We start from the raw sequence: 20,792 nt of genomic DNA, 5'->3' as shown, positions 1-20,792 counted from the left end.
TATGCCAGGACAAAGTAGGAATCCTTTAATTGCCCTGAAGAAGTCTAAGTTAATTGAGACCACTGTTAATGAAAAGGACAGAACTTAGTTTAGTGAGCATTCGTGAGAAAAGATGTGAACACTGGCATGGCTGGTCCAACTTTCTTCTCTCCCTGTGGAAGAACACTGCAAATTTGGGCAAAAAGGCCTGAAGATTATTTTCCTGGGAAAGACCAGGCAGGATATTATTCATGAAACACAAATATCCCCTATCAAAATATAAAAGAAAATTTAGGAAAGAATTATGTTTGTTTCTCTGAGGGAACGCTATAAACTACTAAATCATTTAGTGAGACAATGGAGTATTTACTCCATTAGGTCTCAGAGAATTATGAAATTTGTAAGGCCTTCTAGGACAATATCATGGCAGTCTTTCTGGAAGAAGGAATTCCAGCTACAAGTACCAGCATGAACCAAAAACAGATTCTGCTTCCAGACCGCCGTTATGAGTGTGGGAATGGCAAGAAGATGACCCTAAGGTTGTTTCAATGAAAATGACTCCAGGATTTAAAAGCTACTTGCAGCAATGTAAGAAATACATCAAAACATAACACATCAAACTGCAACAGCTTCTTGTGGCTAATTCAAAATGGAGGCCTCCAAAAACCAACCAGAAGATTTACCCATCAAACTAAGAAATGGGTGTACCTAGTAGAGAGTCCCCTAAACTAAGGAGGTCAAATGGCTAGGCTGGACGCCACCAAATTAAGGACTTTCACTCATCATTACTGATCCCAAACATACTACCACAGCACTGGCTGAAAAGTAGCTGAAATACTAGCATTTATTGAGTGCCCCCTTAATGATTTGTCTTGCATGCTCACAATAATAATAATGTTGGTATTTGTTAAGCGCTTACTATGTGCAGAGCACTGTTCTAAACGCTGAGGTAGACACAGGGGAATCAGGTTGTCCCACGTGGGGCTCACAGTCTTAATCCCCATTTTACAGATGAGGTAACTGAGGCACAGACAAGTGAACTGACTGAGGCACAGACAAGTGAACTGACTTGCCCACAGTCACAAAGCTGACAAGTGGCAGAGCTGGGATTCGAACTCATGATCTCTGACTCCAAAGCCCGTGCTCTTTCCACTGAGCCACGCTGCTTCTCTAGTACAAAGTACAGGATAAGGAAGAGACACATTCCCTGCGAACAAGGAACTTGTGTCCTAATGGGAGAGACGAGTATAAGCAAAGAGGGAATCTCGTTCAGATGACAAGAAAACTCCAGTGATCTGAATGAGGCTTACCCTAGGAATGAAAAAAACCCAAAAACCTGTAGAGCAGAGGTAACTAGCCAAAATGGGTCGGCGTGGCTTTATTTCTATCTTTTGAAGACATTACTAGCATAATCAAAACATAAGCAATGATAAAATATTTATTATTATTAAAAAGAACAATAATAATAATTGTGATCTTTGTTTAGCACTTACAAACTGCCAAGTAGTGGGGTATATAAAACATAACCAGGTGAGTAATAATCTCTGTCCCTCATGGGGCTCCCAAACTAATGGGGAGGAAGAACAGGCATTTTATCCCTCATTTTATGGATAAGGAAACTGAAGCACAGAGAATAATAACAATAATAATAATGGTACTTGTTAAGCGCTCACTATGTGCCGAGCATTCACTCATTCATTCATATTTATTGAGCACTTACTATGTGCAGAACGCTATACTAAGCACTTGGGTAGTACAGTTCGGCAACACTGTTCTAAGCATTGGAGTAGATACAAGATAATCAGCTTGTCCCACGTGGGTCTCACAGTATTAATCCCCATTTTACAGACGAGGTAACTGAAGCACAGAGAAGTGAACTGATTTGCCCAGAGTCATACTTCAGGCAAGTGGCAGAGGTGGGATTCGAGTTTATTTCTCATGCCTCTCAGGTCTGTGCCCTTTCCACTAGACCACAATCTTCTAACATTGTTATAGGAGAAAAAAAAAACCACAAGTCTTGAGAGGCTCAGTAGGCTCTTCCTAAACATATTGAACTCTGAAGAAATGTCACCAGACCTAAGGATGTCCCTATAATCACCAACGATGACTGGGGAAATTATAGGCATATCTCATTACTTTCCACCGCCAACAATATTTTAGCTTGAATCCTTCTGGACAGGCGACTTAAGAATCTCGTTAATCATACACTTCCTGAAGTACAGTGTTCCTTCAGACCAAAATGCAGTGCACAGATGGGATTTCTGCAGCAGGGAATTTTATTAGACAACTGCAGGAAGCAACAATAAGACCTAATGTGTTCATTTTCTCCAAGAAGTTCTTGGCAACATTAGCAGGAGACTGTGTTGCCTAATGGAAAGACCAGGAGATAGTCAGAAGTCTCAGGTTCTAGGCCCAGATCCGCCATTTGTCTACTGTTTGACCACGGGTGTGTGTGGTGGGGGAGGTGGCCGGGACTTAAGCAGTGTGGCCTAGTGGATAGAATACAGGCCTGGGAGTCAGTAGGACCTGGGCTCTAATCCTTGCCTAACCACTTGTCTGCTGTGTAGCCATGGCAAATTACTTCACTTTCTCTGGGCTTCAGTCCCCTCATTTGTAAAATGGAGATTAAGATTATGAGCTCCATGTGGGACAAGGACCGTGTCCAACCCGATTTGCTTGCATCCACCCCAGTGCTTAATACAGTGCCCGTCACATTGTAAGCACTTAAATACCGCAATTATTATTAACTTCTCAGTTTACTCATTCGTAAAATGGGGAAAGAGGTCCTCTTGGACTGTGTAATGGACTTGTATCTACTCCAGCATTTAGTAAATTGCTTAGCCATAGTAAGTGTTTAACAATTACCGTTATTATTTTATCATTACTATTATCAAGCATTTATAGCAAGACGGAGTTTTTTGTGTTGTTTTAAGTAGGAGGTAAAACATGCATTGAATAAGATGAGTTGTTATATCATGATTCTTCCTCTACAGTCTGTTTCCAAATTGCTTATTTATATATGGCTTATAAAAGCAAGAATTAATGCATTTAGGCATGGGAAAAGCATGAAAAATCATGCTTCATTATATTTCTTTTTCACATATGTTGTGATTTCTTGAACTCCCAAGGATATTAAAACACTCAAAAGAATAACACAAATAAACTTAAATAAAAACAAGGGCAAATACTGAAACCAGAAAAATAAATACCAGGCTGTGAACACTTTCCAAATATTTCATCAATTCAATTTATCAAGCGTCATTCTTGCCTCGTGAAATAGACAGCTCCGCCTGGTATTAAATAGTTTTCCATTTGCAGCAGAGAACAGAAAAGGGTTTGCAGTTTCAAGAGCACTTGAGAAAGGCACCGGCTGTTTTGAGGACTTTGTTGTTAACAAGACTACCCATTTATGCTATATGCTTCCTCCCAGAGAAGCCCACAGAGAAATAGCGATCCACGTGTGAACAGAAAATAGCAGCACATGGTCTGAACCCAACATAATACCTACTGCCTCTGTCTTGGACACAGCAACCTAGAACTGCACCACTGTCAGAGAAAAACTCCATTTGGATGGGGTGAAGAGATGACGCAGGTCAAATCCCAGGAAGCAGAATGAATGAAGACATTTTGACAGGTGATAGAGGGATACCTACATCTGGACAATAACTCTTGGCTATTCCCTAATAACCAATCAATGGAATTTATCGAGCACTTTACTGTGTGCAGATCACTGTAATAAGCACTTGGGAGAGTACAGTATAACAGAGTCGATAGGTACGTTCCAGATAATCAGCTCCCCGCCTCTCCTACTGTACTCAGATGTTAAGAGAGAGCCAGCACAGGATGGTGTCCATCCGAGAGTTATGAAGAAACTTATGGGAGGGAAGGAGCGTAACTCATCGTTAAGAATAGCCACTTCTCGGTAGGACTGATAGATCACCAGTGCCACCCTCATCCTCCAAAAGAGACCAGAAGAAGAAGGCTGAGAGGAGACACGATTGAAGACTGCCTCCTCACTGACCTCCCTGCCGCCCCATCTCTCCCAACTCCAGTCCACTGTGCACTCTACTGCACAGATAATTTTCTAATAAACAGTTCAGTCCATATCTCCCCACTGTTCAGGAACCTCCAGTGGTTGCCCATCCACCTCCACATCAGAAATTTCTTACCTTTAAAGCACTCAATCAGATTGCCCCCTCCTATTTTACCCTCACTTATCTCTTATTATAGCACAGCCCACACACTTTACTCCTCTAGTGTTTTCTTGCTCTCTCTGCCCCCGTTTCTTCTATCTCACCACCAACACATCTCCTCCAAGAAGCCTTCCGCTGTATGCCTTGGTTTCCCCAACTCCCTCTCCCTTTGCACTGTCTATGCATTTGGATCCGTACCCTTTGGACACTTGATAGTCACACCACCCTCAGCCCCACCCATTACTTACACATTTATAATTTATTCATATGTCTATCTCCTCCTATATACTGTAATTATGTTATGAATAGGGAACATGTCTACCAACTCTGTTGTACTGTACTCTCCCAAGCCCTTGGTACAGTGTTCTGCACAGAGTAAGCACTCAGTAAATATGATTGAGTGACTTATAAAATGGAGAAGAGTGTGACTAGGGCAAGCTTGGATTTGTTGTTCGCCAAATTCTACACACCAGGATTAGGATCATTCATTGAAGTTAAAAGGTGGTATGTTCAAAACAACAAAAGCAAACACTTTTAATGGGTAAATAATTGGAAGGTTGGAATGTAGAAGGAAAGGTGGGAATATTATAAGGCTGAAGAAGGCTAAATCTGGTTGATGGGCCCAAGATGGACGATTAGGAAATTTAGGGAATTTACATGACGATCGATCCATGTTGTTTAATGAGTTCTTGCCTCTGTGCAGAGCCTTTAGTATGTGCTTGCGAGAGGACAATAAAGTAGAAATAATCCCTGCCCTTGAGGAGTTTACAATCTAGAAGACATCCACAACTATTAAGTCCTCACACTGCACCTTCAAGCACTCTACTGCCAATGGCAGAGGCAGACAGTTGTCCCGGATGAGCATTTTAGCAGCAGCAGCAGCCAACAAGAGCATTTGAGTACCTACTGAGTACTGAGCACTACGGTAGATGCGTGGGAGCATGCGATTGTTCTCAACAAGCAAGGACAATCCTTATGGACTTGGGTGACTGCACAAGTGCTCTGTAACACTGACATTCTTGTGTCTAAAATAACCTAGTAAAAGGGTGAGGGCCTTACTGTCTGCTGTTCAGAGTTGTACACCAATACAGAATTTGGTTACCTAGGCAGCACCCTGACCAATTCTGCAACAAGAGACAAGAGAAAACTAAATCAAGAAGACCAGCACTTCACTTAGGAGACTGTCCGGACAATGGAAGCATAGTATAAGGCTCTAGACCAAACTAAAGGTCTCAGAACTGTAGGGTTTAGCCCTACTTTCTCTGCGCTTATGAAACATGGGCTCATCACAGGTGACACAATTTGAACATTTCCTTCAGTGTCACTTATGAGCTATACTCAGCAATCTATGGCAGGACAGGATTGCAAACAATGAAGTCCTGGAATGAATCCAATCTCTTAGCATTGGGGCCTCCTCTCCTCCACATCTCCTCCAAGAGGCCTACCCTGATTAAGCCCTCAATTCCTCTTCTCCCACTCCCTTCTGCATCACCACTGCACTTGAATTTAGTCTTTAGTCACCCCTCCTTCAGCCTCACCACACTTATACATATCCATAATTTCTATTACTGTCCTTCTCCCCCTCTGGACTGAGAACTCGTAAGCAGAGAACATGTCTACCAACTCTGTTTTATTGTACTCTGCCAAGCGCTTAGTACAGTGCTCTGCAGACAGTAAGTGCTCAATAAATATGATTGATTGATGGAGACTATGCTCACCCCATCGCATCATTCTGTCTGGGACATGTGATGAGAATGGACAACAGGATACCTGAAGGGCTGCTCTATGGTGAGCCAAAATTGAGAAACCTAAAGCAAGGAAACAATTTAAGGATACGGTAACACAAAGCCTCAAATGTTGCACACCAATTGTAGAAAGGTTGACATTCCCTGGTGCCAGTGGGAAAGGAAGGAGTGCTGAAGCAGAAGTTCCATAAAGATAACACCACAAGGAGACAAAGGTGAAAACAATAGCACAGTCATGACAGCACAGTCGGCCTTTGTGTGTACACAAAGCAACCAAGACTGTATTGGTCTTTTAGTCACACACACCCTTGAATGAATTTCCAGGGGTGTCTTCTTCAAATAAAACACCAAACAAATAGCTTGTGTGAAGTCCCTAGAGGGAAAGAGACAGTAGTATGGAACAATAATAATAATAACTGTGATATTTGTTAAGTGCTTACTATGTGCCAGGCATTGAACTAAGCACTGGGGTGGATACAAGCAAATCAGATTGGACACAGTCCCTGTCCCACATGGGGCTCACAGTCTCGATCCCCATTTTACAGATGAGGTAACTGAAGCACAGTGAAATGAAGCGACCTGCCCAAGGTCACCCAGCAGACAAGTGGCGGAGCTGGGATTAGAACCCATGACCTTCTGACTTCCAAGCCCGTGCGCTATCCACTATAACTGCCGCTCTGCTTCTGGTTACAATGTAAGCAGAGTGGAGGCTACCGTGCTGCCCCTCTCACTGTGGATCTGATTTAATGAAATAACTGGCCATAAATAATGATGGAGACTCGGCCAGGAATGATTGGAAGAGCTTCGAGTTATAATGCTAAGGAACTGAAAAATTGATTATAGTGTTGGTCAATCCTGCCATATCGCTCTCTCTCATCCCTGCCAGTCATGTTCCCGCTGGGGCCAAAGAGGCAGTGAGCTAATGGGCAGACAGTGGCGCAGTGTTTGCTGCGGCAACTTGCAAAGTCCATGCAAAGATCTTTGGGCGCAGAACCCATTTATGGCCAAAGTGACCTCAGCAAGAGTGCTGATGTTGAACTGTAGCATCATGGCCTGTCAGACTTAGTAGCCACTGCAGTCTCTGCTGCACTCATTTAACAACTGTATTTCTGGATTCCTTCTGGGCCTGTATACCTCATGGAATGCCTTAGGTGGCCATTTGGCCAGAAATTTTCAGAACTGAGGGCAGAGCCCCAACCGGCGGTATCATAACTAGAACGCAGGTCCCGGTTTCCTGATTTCCAGAGCAGTGCGCTTTCCCCTGATATACAGAAGAGGGGGAAAAGGAGTAGGAGAATAACAGCTATTAACACCCTTCCTCCACCCACGTAAAACTCTTCTGAGCTACTGAAAGAGGCAGGAGTGTATGCATCCTCTTGGATTGGAGTATGGCCAATTCCTTGATAACCTAAATCACCAGAACTTATCAACCATATCCCACTCTTTCTTTTTGTTTTTTTTAAAAGCATGGTATTTGTTAAACACTTACTATGTGCCAGGCACTTTTATAGGCACTAAGGTTGACACAAGCTAATTAGGTTGGCAACAGTCTGTGTCCTATATGGGGCTCACAGTCTTAGTCCCCATTTGACAGAGAGTAATAATGTTGGTATTTGTTAAGCGCTTACTATGTGCCGAGCACTGTTCTAAGATAAGAGAACTGAGGCAAAGAGAAGTGCACTGACTTGCCCAAGGTCACACAGGAGATAAGTGGAAGAGCAGAATTAATAATAATAACGTTGGTATTTGTTAAGCGCTTACTATGTGCCGAGCACTGTTCTAAGCGCCGGGGTAGACACAGGGGAATCAGGTTGTCCCACGTGGGGCTCACAGTCTTCATCCCCATTTTACAGATGAGGTAACTGAGGCACCGAGAAGTGAAGTGACTTGCCCAAAGTCACACAGCTGACGAGTGGCAGAGCCGGGGTTCGAACCCATGACCTCTGACTCCAAAGCCCGTGCTCTTTTCCACTGAGCCACGCTGCTTCTCTAGAACCCAGGTCCTTTTGACTCTGAGGCCTGTGCTCTATCCACTAGGTCACGGGGGCTTCTCACTGTTGCTCACTGTCTCCTCCTCCCTGTTCTGACTCTATATAAGTCTCTATAAGCCTCCTGCCTGTTGGTTGCCTTAGCAACATTCAGCAGCAGCAGGAAACCTGTTTGAATCAGGGATTGTGCCAGGTGGAGAGGAGAATGCCGAACAGGAAGCTCAGAGAAACAGCCTCCCAGATTGTATCCCGTGATGTTGTGAAGATCAATGGCTGCTCAGGAAACAGGCAAAGTGAGTCAGTTCTAACAGAGAGAGCTCCACTAGCAAAACTAAACTAACACTGACAAAAGGCTTCCCTCTATAGACAGTGAGCTTGTCGTGGGCAGGGAATGTGTCCGTTACATCGTTATACCGTACTCTCCCAAGTGCTTAGTACAGTGCTCTGCACACAGTAAGCACCCTACAAATATGAATGACTGACATAGAAGGAAAGTGTTCCAAAAGTTTTTAAAGTGGATCTGAAATAATGATGATAATGGTATTTTGTAAGTGTTTACTATGTGCCAAGCACTTTATTAAGCGCCGGGGTAGATAAAACATAATCGGGTCACGCATGGAGCTCACACTCTAAGTAGGCAGTATCCCCATTTTGCAGATAAGGGAACTGAGACACAGAGAAGTAAAGTGACTTGCCCAGGGTCACACAAAAGATAGATCCCAGAGCCAAAATTAGAATCCAGGTCCTCTGGCTTCCAGGCCCACGTTCTTTGCACTAGGCCAGGCTGCTTCCCTAAAAAGGTAAGGAAGAGAATTACCGATGAGGGAAAGTAGGAATAGGAAAATGGCAAGAGGGCTAATGGAGAAGGTCAGGAATTAGAAAACTAAGGGAAGGGACATTTCAGCAACCTTGAAAAATGCTTAAAGGGCTTATCTGAAAAGATATTGATGTAGTGCATATCACTGTTGTCACCATGTGCTTGGACACGCATGCTATTTTAGCATGAAATGATATTAAGGCGAGGGACTGTGGGGAGGAAGATAATTCTCTTCAGGCTCCAATTTTCATTACAGAAATACAAGCAAAGCTCTTGATTTCCTGTTTTATGACATCACTCTCAACGTTCTCCTCACTCCACAGAGCTCACTCAATCAACACCCTCACTTGAGTAATCTTGGACCTGAGTATGTGACCCTAATCCCATTGCTATCTCACGTGGTTAGGACGAAAGTATCCTGGAGAGTGAGAACAGGGCAGGATTTCAGCTGTCCTGGGCCTATTGTTCGCCATCAGACAGCGCTGGCAACTACTGCTTTGTTAAAATGAATTTTGTCTTTCACCTCATCACCAAGTGAAGATTTTCCTCCCAAGATAAAATTTCCCAAACAGAGGGGTCTTTGTTTCGGACCAGGCATCTGAAAGTTTCTCTAAGCCGTGACGCCTGTAGACGTAGTACTTTTCTTCTTTGTCATCTGCTATATTCAGTTCTCGAACCACCCAGATTACAGACTTTAAATTGAGATGATTCCACTTTGGCTAAGGCTGCTCAAAATGATTTAATGTCCTCCTCCTTTCGCTACTGACCCTCTTATTTACCACATTTTTCTGTTCAGGTCCCAATCCCCTCTTTATTCTAAAAATATGCTTCCCTCAAGGACGAAAGTTCCCTGAACAGCAGTTAATTTCAAACTGGAAGGAGACGACTTGGAATGATAACTCCTCCACACTGCTCAAAGCATGTTAATTTCCTGGGATATTTTTTCCCTTGCATAGCATTAAGACAGTTATGAAACACCAGGTTGAAAAGATGTTACCCCTTCCTTCCCTTGCTATATTATAGAGACAACTGGAAAAAGGGAAAGGGGAGGGAGAATAGCTTTGCAAGAAAGAGTGTAAAATTTGTCATCCCACCAAAAGAAAAAAGAAGCTTTCAGCCTCCCCTCCTTTCTGGAGGCATCCAGCTAGCAAAATAAATAAAGCCGACATTCCGTATGGCTCGGTGAGAAGAAACTGCTCTATACCCAGAACAAGTGTCGATTTGTCAACTGCCGCCCAGTGACCTCTCCTTCGCTATCCCCCCTGGTGGAGGTGAATGCTGGGAGAGGACCCGGATTTCTGTGATTTGGGGAAAGTGAAGGAGAGCCTGAGACACCTGGGAATGCTCGCTTGTTCCCTCCGGCACCAATGCCAAGAGCCCCAGGAAGTGAAAGCTTTGGCCTCCGACTCAGATGAAAACAAGGTCCCTTGGGTGTTCTTTGGCAGGGGAATGTGTAGATTCTGAAAAGACTTTCCAGGAGAAGAATCCACTTTTGACCTGATTCCTCAAGGGACTGAGCGATGCTGTAGCACTAACCTAATTTTTTTTTCCATTTTTCAGCCCCCAAAATCCTTGCCCTGCTGGCCCTGAGGTCTTCAGTCTAATCTCCCAGAGTCCAGGCTGGCTGGGGTCCACTAGACTGTAACCTCTTTGAGGGTAGGGATTGTCTTCATCTACACTATTGTATTCTCTAAATTGTAAGATCGCCTCAAGGCGTTATGGGCAGGGAAGGCGTCTACCAATTCTGTTATATTGCTATATTTTACTCTCCCAAGTGCTTAGTATAGTCCTTTGCAACCAGTAAGCACTCAAATACAACTGATTGCTGATTCTCCCAAGTGCTTAGTACAGGGATCTGCACCCTTTAAGCACTCAGTAAATAGGATTGATTGATTGGGTGAAGGTAGGGAGACCTGTGCTTTCCACCCAGTAAGCGCTCGATAAATACGATCGAATGACTACAATCGAATGAACGACCACCAGTGTTTATCTGGTGCAATCCCAAGTCAATCAAGATCTGGGGGATCAGATTTTTTGGAGCCCTAATTGGGAAGGAATAGGCACCTCTAGGAATGAGGCTAGAAAGGCAAAAAAGAGAAACAGAAACTGGACATAAAGGCAGGGTGCTAGAAATGAAAATGGTAGTAACTGTGCCCATGAATGAGGCTAGAGTACCAAAAACCAGCAGGGCAGAGCAGTAACAGTCAAGGAGAGTCCGTGGCTGTCATCATCAATAGTAACAATAACAATAATAATCCACTAGGCCAAGAAACAGTTCGGTCTAGTGGATAGAGAATTGGCCTGTGAGTCAGAAGAACCCAGGTCTTAATTCTGGCTCCACCACTTGTCTGTTGTGTGATTTTAGGCAAACCACTTCGCTTCTCTGTGCCTCTGTTACCTCATCTCTAAAATGGGGATTAAGACTGGGAGCCCCTAGTGGGACATGGACTGTGTCCAAACTGATTAGCTTGTAACTACCCCAGTACTTAGTACAGTGCCTAGAACATAAGTGCTTAACAGATATCACAAAAGAGTGTGGTACCTGTTAAACACTCACCATTTATCAGACAGAGAGCTAAGTGCTGGGATAAATATGATCAGAGCAGACAGTTCCTGTCCCATATGGGTCTCACAGTCTAAGGAAGAGAGGAGAATGAGTGTTTGATCCCCATTTTCCACGTGAGTAAATGAGGCACAGAGACATTAAGCCACTTGCCCAGGGTCATACATCAAGCGACAGCGATTATGTAACTGTTTTTGCTGCCTCTCCACCATCGTTGTGTTTGTTGCCGCTGCTTCTGACCTTGTGGAGGTTGGAGAAGAAATGACCTCAGATATCCAGGGGGAGCATTAATAAATATGGGGATGATGAGGGAAGTCATAGGAAAGATGGCACCAGAGCTGCCGCTTCCCCATGTTTGATCCTGCTGACGCCACCCCCATCTCTTAATGGTGCTGTTTACTGCCACTTGGCTCCATCTGCCATCATCAAGGGGACAAGAGAGCAGTCACAATGCCATGACCATTCACCCTTACACAAGGACTCTGGCCACCATACCCAAAGCCTCATCTGTCTGATTTCAACCCAGTGGCTTTCAGTCTCTCCCTGCTAACTTCTGAGAAATGAAAACCTAGCAACTAATCTACCTATGTTTTTTCTGGAGACAAGTCTGAAAATATTTACACCTTTTAGAAATGTGGAATCTGATTTGGGTTTTGTTTGTTTGTTTGTTCCATTTTTGAACTGACCTTCAGGCTGTGCTGAGTTCTCCTTGGGACCCATTTGAGCTACAGGTGATACAGCTGTTCAATTTCCACCAATTTGTATTTTCACTGTTCAAAGCTCTGGGACAGATACAGGTTAATCATGTTGGACACAGCCCATATCACCCAAGGGGCTCACACTCTTCCCCATTTTACAGATGAGGTAACTGAGGCACAGAGAAGTTAAGGGACTTGCTCACGGTCACACAGGAGACACATGGCGGAGCCGGGATTAGAATCCAGGTCCTTCTGCCTCCCAGGCCCAAGCTCTATCCACTGAGCCACTCTGCTTCTCCTCGCAACCCACTTCTCCTCAATTCACAGTGTTTCTCCTCTTATCAGTTGACACTGGGGCTCCTGACCAATCATGGTGGGGAAGAAGCGACTTTGGTGGAGAGAGCTCAAGGGGGAGAAGGAACAGAAGAATGAAGAGGACCACAGCATTTCCTAGATTGTTTCTAAACAAACTACCCCTCCTTGGGGAAAATCAAACCAAATTGCCCTAAAATTCGGTATGTGGAGGGGTAAAAGCAGCTGTAATTGTTCCCTGGTTCTCTGGCACTGTGGATCACTAACCACAGTGTTGATGGACAGAGAGAGAGAGAGAGAGAGAGCAACCGCCTCCAATGGAAGTTTGTCTTCATAATGAACCATTACTTTCAGTTGGTTGTTGTTTTTTTAAAAGCTATTTGTGAAACGACTGCAATGTGCCGGTCACTGTATTAAGCTCCAGGGTAGATACAAGACAATCAGGTTGGACACAGTCACTGTCCCACAGTCTTAATCCCCATTTTTCAGATGAGAAAACTGAGGCCCAGAGCAGTCAAGTGACTTTCCCAAGGTCACCCAGCAGACAAGTGACAGAGGCAAGATTAGAACCCAGGTCCTCTGACTCCCAGGCCCGTAGGACCATGCTCTTTCCACTAGGCCACGCTGCTTAGAGCTGAAAGATGAACAGAATTTTCAGAGGAAAATGTCCTTTTTTGAATTTCTCTTGTTTCACTCTCGGCCATTTCCTCGGCACTTCAGCTGCTCCTTTGCTTCTTCTGATAAGAGCATTTTTCCCCCCCTGGGTGGCAAAGAATGTGCTTCATTGGGGCTCCTAAAGAGCAGACAATCTGTGCTCAGTAATGACTCTTTCTGAGATGTATTACATACTGCATGTGCTTTACACAATGTACATCTGCCTTCTTTCTCTTTCCAGGATCTTTCAGTTTCTGGTGGATGCGCCGCTGAGACCCGGGATCAACTTTAAACAGAGAAGGAGACCTAGAGATACACTGTGCTCTGCTGCAACCTTGGACCCTTTCCCTTCTGTCCACAATGCTATCAGTCTCGCAGTTTTTACTAGGCTAAAGGCAACTCCTCCAAAACTACCTCCCCCATCTGAACCGTCACAACAATTGACAGCAAACTTACAGTAACATGATTTTCAGAGAGGCCCGATTTTCTAATATCGTGAGGTTTTGTTGTTTTATTTTCCAAATTATCTGCTTCTCTCTTCTTTCCCCTTTTCCCCACCTCCTTAGGGGGCTATCTCCCCAAGTTCTCCACCCTATCTCCCAATTCCTCAATCAATATTTGGCAGAGGACAGTACAGTTGGTAAACACAATCCCTGCCCTCAAGGAGTTTACTATTATTATTATTATTAAAGCAGTAGGGTCTAGTGGAAAGAGCATGAGCCTGGGAGTCAGAGGACATGGGTTCTAATCCCAGATCTGCCACATGTCTGCTATGTGACCTTGGCAACTCACTTGACTTCATGCCTCAGTTGCCTCATCTGTAAAATGGCAATTAAGACTGTGAACCCCACATGGGACAGGGACTGCATCCAACCCGATTTGCTTGTATCCTCCTCAGCGCTTAGTACTGAGCCTAGCACACAGTAAGTGCTTAACAAATACCATAGTTACTATTATTATCGCTGATGTTAAAACCTGTATGGGTCAGGATAATTGTCTTTTGAAAGTTACCGTTCATAAAGTTGCAAAGTTTAATAAGTGAACTATGATTCAGTCTATATTTAATTCTAACGTTTTTCCAAGATAATATTGGCTATTGTGCCTTTGCCAGTCATTTTTAATTATCTTCCATCTAAGTTCAGGAGGCTGCGACTGAAGGAATAGCCTCTGGAGAAATAATACCAGGAGCTCTTCGTGTATTCCCCAATAGTCAGTCATCATTCAACCTACTCCTGCTCCCTCATCCTTCCTTTCATCCTCCCCCTCAGTCATGTTCCTAAGTTAGAACATATTATTTTTGTCATGCCCTCAACCTCCACAAGCCCTAAGGTCTGGAATACCCAGTGTGCTTTCCATTTCTCCTGCCAACTACAAGCAGCCAGCTATAATTTTTTTTTCTTCTTATTACTGGTTATAGTAACATCGCATGACTATTAATAATAATAGTAATAATAATGATAATAGTATTCATTAAGCATTTAGTCCGTGCTAAGCATCATACTAGGGTCTAGGGTAGATACAAGGTAATCAGGTCACATACAGTTCCAAAAGGGCTCACAGTCTGAAGGGTAGGAAGAACAGGTAGTGGATCCCCATTTAGAGATGAGGAAACTGAGGCCAAGAGAAGTTAATTGACTTGCTCAAGGCCAAACAGCCCCACTTTAATAGAGATAGGTGGAGGCAGAAAAATATCAAGACAAAACCCCAGCTCCTCCATACTTAATGAATGAGGCCACTGTTGCCAAACTCCTCTTTTTACTGGTGTCTGTGGTTGAAGGCAAAAAAAAAGTGGCACGGGGCCATCTCTCCTACCACCCTAAAACCCAATACCCCTACACCCTTCCTGAGAAGGTAGTCACAGGCAAATGTCCTTAGAGAGGTCAAGGTTGCTCAGCTTTGCAAAACTAAGAGCCTCCAGTACCCTCTCTTTGACTTTCATGACTGAGTCCTTAATTTAATGTCCTGGGGCCAAATAAAATGTAACATTATCAACAGTACTTCAAACAAAACCTCCTTCATTTCAAGAAAAATTAAACAAAACAAAACCATTTTTTATAATTCCACATGTTTTTTTAACAACTAGCTCTAGTGAATTGACTGCAAACACTAGAGAAGAAAAAAAATAGGCTTCATTAGCAAAGGTTTCACAAATGCATTGTCCCCACACCCCGCAACTGGAAAGTTTAGGGAACAGCAAAGAAAACTCTTCATGGTTTGAAAAATCAAAATGTTTAGAAGAGTTGAGTGTCCACCCTTGCCTGTCTTTGTCCTTCCCCAAATAATCCATGAAGTGTTTTTAACCATCTAGTGGGGGGAAGGAAAAGGACAGCAGTGTTTTAAACAACAATTAAAAAGAATTTATTTATTGCCAGAACAGTGGTGTTCTGGGTAGGCCATGTAAGTGTTTTCAAAAGAGGTTTTCAGTTCCTTTCAAAGGAAATAGACAACCATCCTGATTTCTGATGAAGGTGTAACTTAACATAGGGCTTCCTGTTCTGTATCTCCCCTAGTTGGCTACTACTGTACTCAGCTAGGTGCTTAGTACAATGCCTAGCACTGAGTGAGCCCTCAGTAATAGGTATTGATTGATTGACGCCTTTCCTTCCCTCCTCTACCAGTCCTCAGTTAATGCTCCTGTGCACGGAGGCAACAGCCTAGAGAGATGGCATCTGAGCGACCCACCTGGATGTGCTCCGATCGTGAATATGAGCTAGGAAAAGTTCATTAGAATTAAGCCCCAGGTATCTGAACTGTGTCTGATATGAATGTACCATATCAATCCCAGGGCATAGCACAGTGTTTGACACACTGTAAGCACTTTACATTCCTTTATGCTCAAAGGATATCTTATTATTATTAATAATTAACAATCAGAACTGTGGATGTTAAGAGGAATCTCATCATCCAAGCATTGCCTTGAGATGTGAATGATACGTACATAGCATGAAATGAAAACCTACTAGAGAGGAATCAATCACTCAGTGGTATGTATTGAACACTTACCGGGTGCAGAGCACTGTACTATGTGTTTAGGAGAGTAGAATACCACAGAGTCGGTAGACACATTCCCTGCCCGCAAAGAGCTTACAGTACAGTGGAATGAAAACGATCCTAAGAGTCACAAGCTTCTGAACTCTCCGGAAGGATAAGCCTAAATTCAAAACTGCCACTTGGATCCTAAGGGAAGTCCAGGGGCTTTAAAAACGGGATGAGACCTGCCCCTTTGGGTTAGTGAGTAAAACAGGTCGCTGGCTGCTCTCTGTAAAAACAAAGTCAGACTAAACCTTCAAGCTTCATCAACTTGTTCTCTGGATTGCCAGGTAGAGGTGGGAGAGGGCTGTCAGTTGCTCCAAAAGGAGCCAGGCAGGTAGCAAAACTAGACTTCAAAGGCAAGGGAGATGAAAATGTTCCTTACAGCAAGTAACCCGACACTGGATACCAACCTTGAAAGGCAGTCCACACCCTGGAGTGAATAAGGCGTAGATGTTGCTGAAATTGACTGAAAATCCTCCATCAACTCGTCTTGACACCCCTAACGTGCCAGATATTCAGCAGTTATCAACATTTAACAAATGTTGACTTCTCAGATTCCATCCACCTATAAGGGAATGTTGGGCTAATCAACATTCCCAGTCATGGGAGTGCTTTCTTTGTGGGGGAGAAAACTTGTGGTTATATTAATGGCCCTATACAAAGAGGAAAAAGCAAGTTACTAGCTAGTGTGGTTCAATCATCATTCACTGCCAAGCCCTAATGTATGATGTGGGCTTTTAAAATGCCTCCGTGCAGCTGAGACCAACAAAGTGTTCAATTAATTAGGCATAATCACCCTGCCACAGCTGGGATCGCATGACTCAAAGGAAAGGTAACATGGCTCCCTTTTGCTGCTGTTTTCACTCTTTAAATCAGCATGAACTCATGAACGGCAACATCTTGGAGATCTTGACCCCCACAGTCGAAGGCAGCGACACAGAACCGGTGGGAGGCAGGCCTCACGTTACTGATGACTGTGACATTGTTCTGTTCATGAAGGTCACGGCAAAAGTGTTGATACCAGACCCTGTGCTCACACTGGAAATTCCTACCTATTCCAAGCAAGGGACATCCCCCCGTGACCCTCTCCCCACCCTCCACCCCCGACCAGGGAGCCAAGTCATCCTGGTTTGGGTTTCTCTGGATTTTTTTAATGGTTTTTTAAAGAGAGGCAGCATGGCTCAGTGGAAAGATCACGGGCTTGAGAGTCAGAGATCATGGGTTCGAATCCCAGCTCTGCCACTTGTCAGCTGTGTGACTGTGGGCAAGTCACTTAACTTCTCTGTGCCTCAGTTACCTCATCTGTAAAATGGGGATTAAGACTGTGAGCCCCACGTGGGACAACCTGATTCCCCTGTGTCTACCCAAGAGCTTAGAACAGTGCTCTGCACATAGTAAGCGCTTAACAAATACCAACATTATTATCATTAAATGCTTACTATGTGTCAGGTACTGTACTAAGTGCTGGGATAGACACAAGCTAATCCGGTTGGACACAGTCCATGTCCCACGTGGGGCTCACAGTCTTTATCCCCATTCTATGGATGAGATAACTGAGGCACAGAAAAATTAAGTGATTTGCCCCAAAGTCACCCAGCAGACAAGTGGCAGAATCGGATTGGAACCCAGGTCCTTCTGAATCTCAGGTCCATGTTGGATCCACTAAGAAACGCTGCTTATACAACTCATTGGTGTTCAAGGCTATGGGGCTGTCTTAAATCTGCCATGGGCAGTAGACGGGGTTTTGGAAGTCATTTCTCAACATGACCACATGCGGGGGAGGAGGCGGCCCTGGGCAGAGGTTGCAAAGGAATCAATCTATCAATCAGTTGTATTTACCGAGAGCTTACTGTGTGCAGAGCATTGTGCTAAGCGCTTGGGAGAGTGCACTGTAACAGAGTTGGTAGATCCGTTCCCTGGCCACCGGGAGCTTACAGTCTAGATGGGAAGATGGACATTAAAATGAATTATGGGTATGTACATAAGTGCTCTTGGACTGAGGGAGGAGCGAATAAAGGTTACAAATCCAAGTGCAATTTGTAACCTTTATTCGCTCCTCCCTCAGTCCAAGAGCACTTATGTCAACTGAGGCACAGAAAAGTTAAGTGACTTGCCCAAGATCACAGAGAAGTCAAGAGATGGCACTAGGATTAGAATCCTGTCCTGTACTCTTTCCACTAGGTAACAGTGCTTCTGGCCATGTTCTTCTGGAGGGTGAAATGCTAAGCTGAAAAGGATTAATTGCAGGAAGATGATTGACTGATTGTGAAGTGGAATTTGTAAGCAGAAAATGGCAGATGAGCTTCAGTAAGTGCAAAAGTAAAGGAAATACCTCTAGGGAAAAATCATCTAAATTACAGTGACATGGTGGCAGGCCCATGGCTTCCAGAGTCATTGCCAACTATTTCCTAAATAGCAATTCAGTGTGCCTTCGCTGCCTCAGACAAAAAGGCCAGTAAAATGCCCTGTATCAGGAAGGGCATAAAAATGAAACAAAAAGACGTCATTTTATCATTCTATTAATAATAATAATAATAATGTTGGTATTTGTTAAGCTCTTACTATATGCCAAACATTGTTCTAAGCACTGGGGTAGATACAAGGTAATCAGGTCATCCCACGTAGGGCTCACAGTCTTCATCCCCATTTTACAGATGAGGTCACTGAGGCACAGAGAAGTTAAGTGACTTGCCCAAGGTCACACAGCTGACAAATGGAGGAGCTGGGATTAGAGCCCATGACCTCTGACTCCCAGGCCTGTGCTCTTTCCACTAAGCCAAGCTGCTTCTCAAACCATCATTAAGCCATCATAAGCATGTAATACATGCTAATGGTGGTAATAAGAACAATGCTAACCGATACATTTCCATATGAAGATGAAATGAGAAGATTAGGTTCTTGTTAGCCTGGAAAAAGGAAGACTGAAAGGAGACATACTTGAAGTTGACAAAATCCTGAAAGGTAAAAATTATAATAATAACAAATTGTGGTATTTGTTAAGCACTATGTGCTAAACATCTCACTAAGTGTTGGAGTACGTAAAAGAAGTAGCACGGCCCAGGATGGAAAGACAATGAGTCTGGGAGTCCAAAGACTTTTAAGTTCGTTGTGGGCATTCATTCAATTCATTCAATAGTATTTACTGAGCACTTACTATGTGCAGAGCACTGTACCAAGCACTTGGAATGTACAATTCGGCAACAGATCATGTCTACCACTCTGTTACATTGTGCTCACTTTCGAGTTTAGTACGGAGCTCTGCACACAGTAAGGACTGAATAAATACAAGTGGTTGATTGATTGACCTGGATTCTAATCCTGACTCTGACACTTGTATACTTTGAGACCTTGGGCAAGTCACTTATCTTCTCTGTGCTTCAGTTTCCTCATCTGCAAACTAGGGATTCAATGCCTGTCCTCCCTGCTACTTAGACTATGAGTTCCCTAAGAGTTAGGGACTCCGTCCAACCTTGTATCTACCCCAGTTCTTAAAATGGTGCTCTATACATAGTAAGTGCTTTACAAAAAACGTAATTATTATGACAATCAAAGCAGATCAGACACAGTCCCTGTCCCACATGGGGGAGGGAAGTACGTGCAGGTGAACCCAGAATTTTTATTCACCAAATCCACCAAATAGGAGGTGTTCTGGTGAAGCTTGGGGGTGGGAGGTTCTAAACAAAATGAGAACCTTTTTCACGTGGTTAATGGTAAGCATATGGAATTTGTTAACACAGGAAATTGTGTTGGCAGAGAATATGATTAGTTCAAGAAAGACTTGGATAAACTCAAGGATGAATGGCCCATAGAGATTATTAGAGAGAGAAATAGGGATTTTAGAAGACATATCACAACCCTTGCAATTGGATGTTGAATAGGGCCATCATACTATGACTCCTTTTTGCCACTGTAAAAGACAGTATGCTGAGCAAGACTGGCATTGTTTTTCTTCCATTACTCTAATGTTTATCCCTTCTTTGCCAACTCCTTCAAATTAGGAGCAGTTCATCTTTTTGGGACAGATTCCACGTGAGCTTGAGCTCTTCCTCCATCACTCCTGAGGTTTCCTGATCCCTATCCTCCACATTCTCCAGGAGAAAGTAGTCAACGCACTCTTTATCGGATTATCTCAGTCCTGCCCCCCCATTATACCTTAGACGTAAAATGTTCTCCTCTAATTTCAAGCCCAATTCCCTGACCAACTCGAACTTCTCCATTCTATTTACCACTCTGCATCACCTATGCACTTAGGTTTGTACCCCTTTATCATTCTGATACTTGCCCCACCCTCAGCCCTATAGCATTTATGTACTTGTCTTTCTTCTCTCCCATTTCCCATATCTGTAATGCATTTCTATTCCCTGTCTTCCCCTCTCAACTGAAAGCTCCTTGTGATCAAATCTACCAACTCTATTTAAACATTGTCTCTCTAAGGCTTAGTAGTGTTCTGCATATAGTAAGTGTTCAAGAAATTCCATTGATCGATTGATTGATTGATTGAAGGATGTTTTGGTCCTGAATTGGGCCTATGAGCCACATTTGCCAGCCTACAGAAGATCTCACTGTGGGTAGCCTCATTCATTCATTCAATCAATCATATTTATTGAGCACTTACTGTGTGCAGAACACTGTACTAAACGCTTGGGAGACTACAATACAACTGTAAACAGACACATTCCCTCCCACTATGAACTTACATCTAGAGGGATTTTTAAAGATGTAAGCCACCGATCTGAGACTCCCAATTTACTCCAGTCAGCTCAAAGACCTTCTCAGAAAGGTGCTAATGAAGGCCAAGGGTTAGAACACT

The 20,792-nt window shown here is 43.6% G+C and overlaps 1 long non-coding RNA gene across 1 annotated transcript in view; it reads right to left on the bottom strand.

Moving 5' to 3' along the window:
• Positions 1 to 16,688, bottom strand: part of LOC114811354 — a 38,558-nt gene extending 21,870 nt beyond the window's left edge. The window contains exon 1 of the long non-coding RNA XR_003759043.1: positions 16,393 to 16,688. This is a non-coding gene — a long non-coding RNA (uncharacterized LOC114811354). The remainder of the gene's footprint in view (positions 1 to 16,392) is intronic.
• Positions 16,689 to 20,792: the final 4,104 nt, after the last annotated feature.

Source organism: Ornithorhynchus anatinus, chromosome 4, assembly GCF_004115215.2.
Source record: "Ornithorhynchus anatinus isolate Pmale09 chromosome 4, mOrnAna1.pri.v4, whole genome shotgun sequence".
NCBI lineage: Eukaryota > Metazoa > Chordata > Mammalia > Monotremata > Ornithorhynchidae > Ornithorhynchus > Ornithorhynchus anatinus.
The sequence above is the reverse complement of the archived record's forward strand: the minus strand, read 5'-3'. Positions and strand labels throughout refer to the sequence as shown.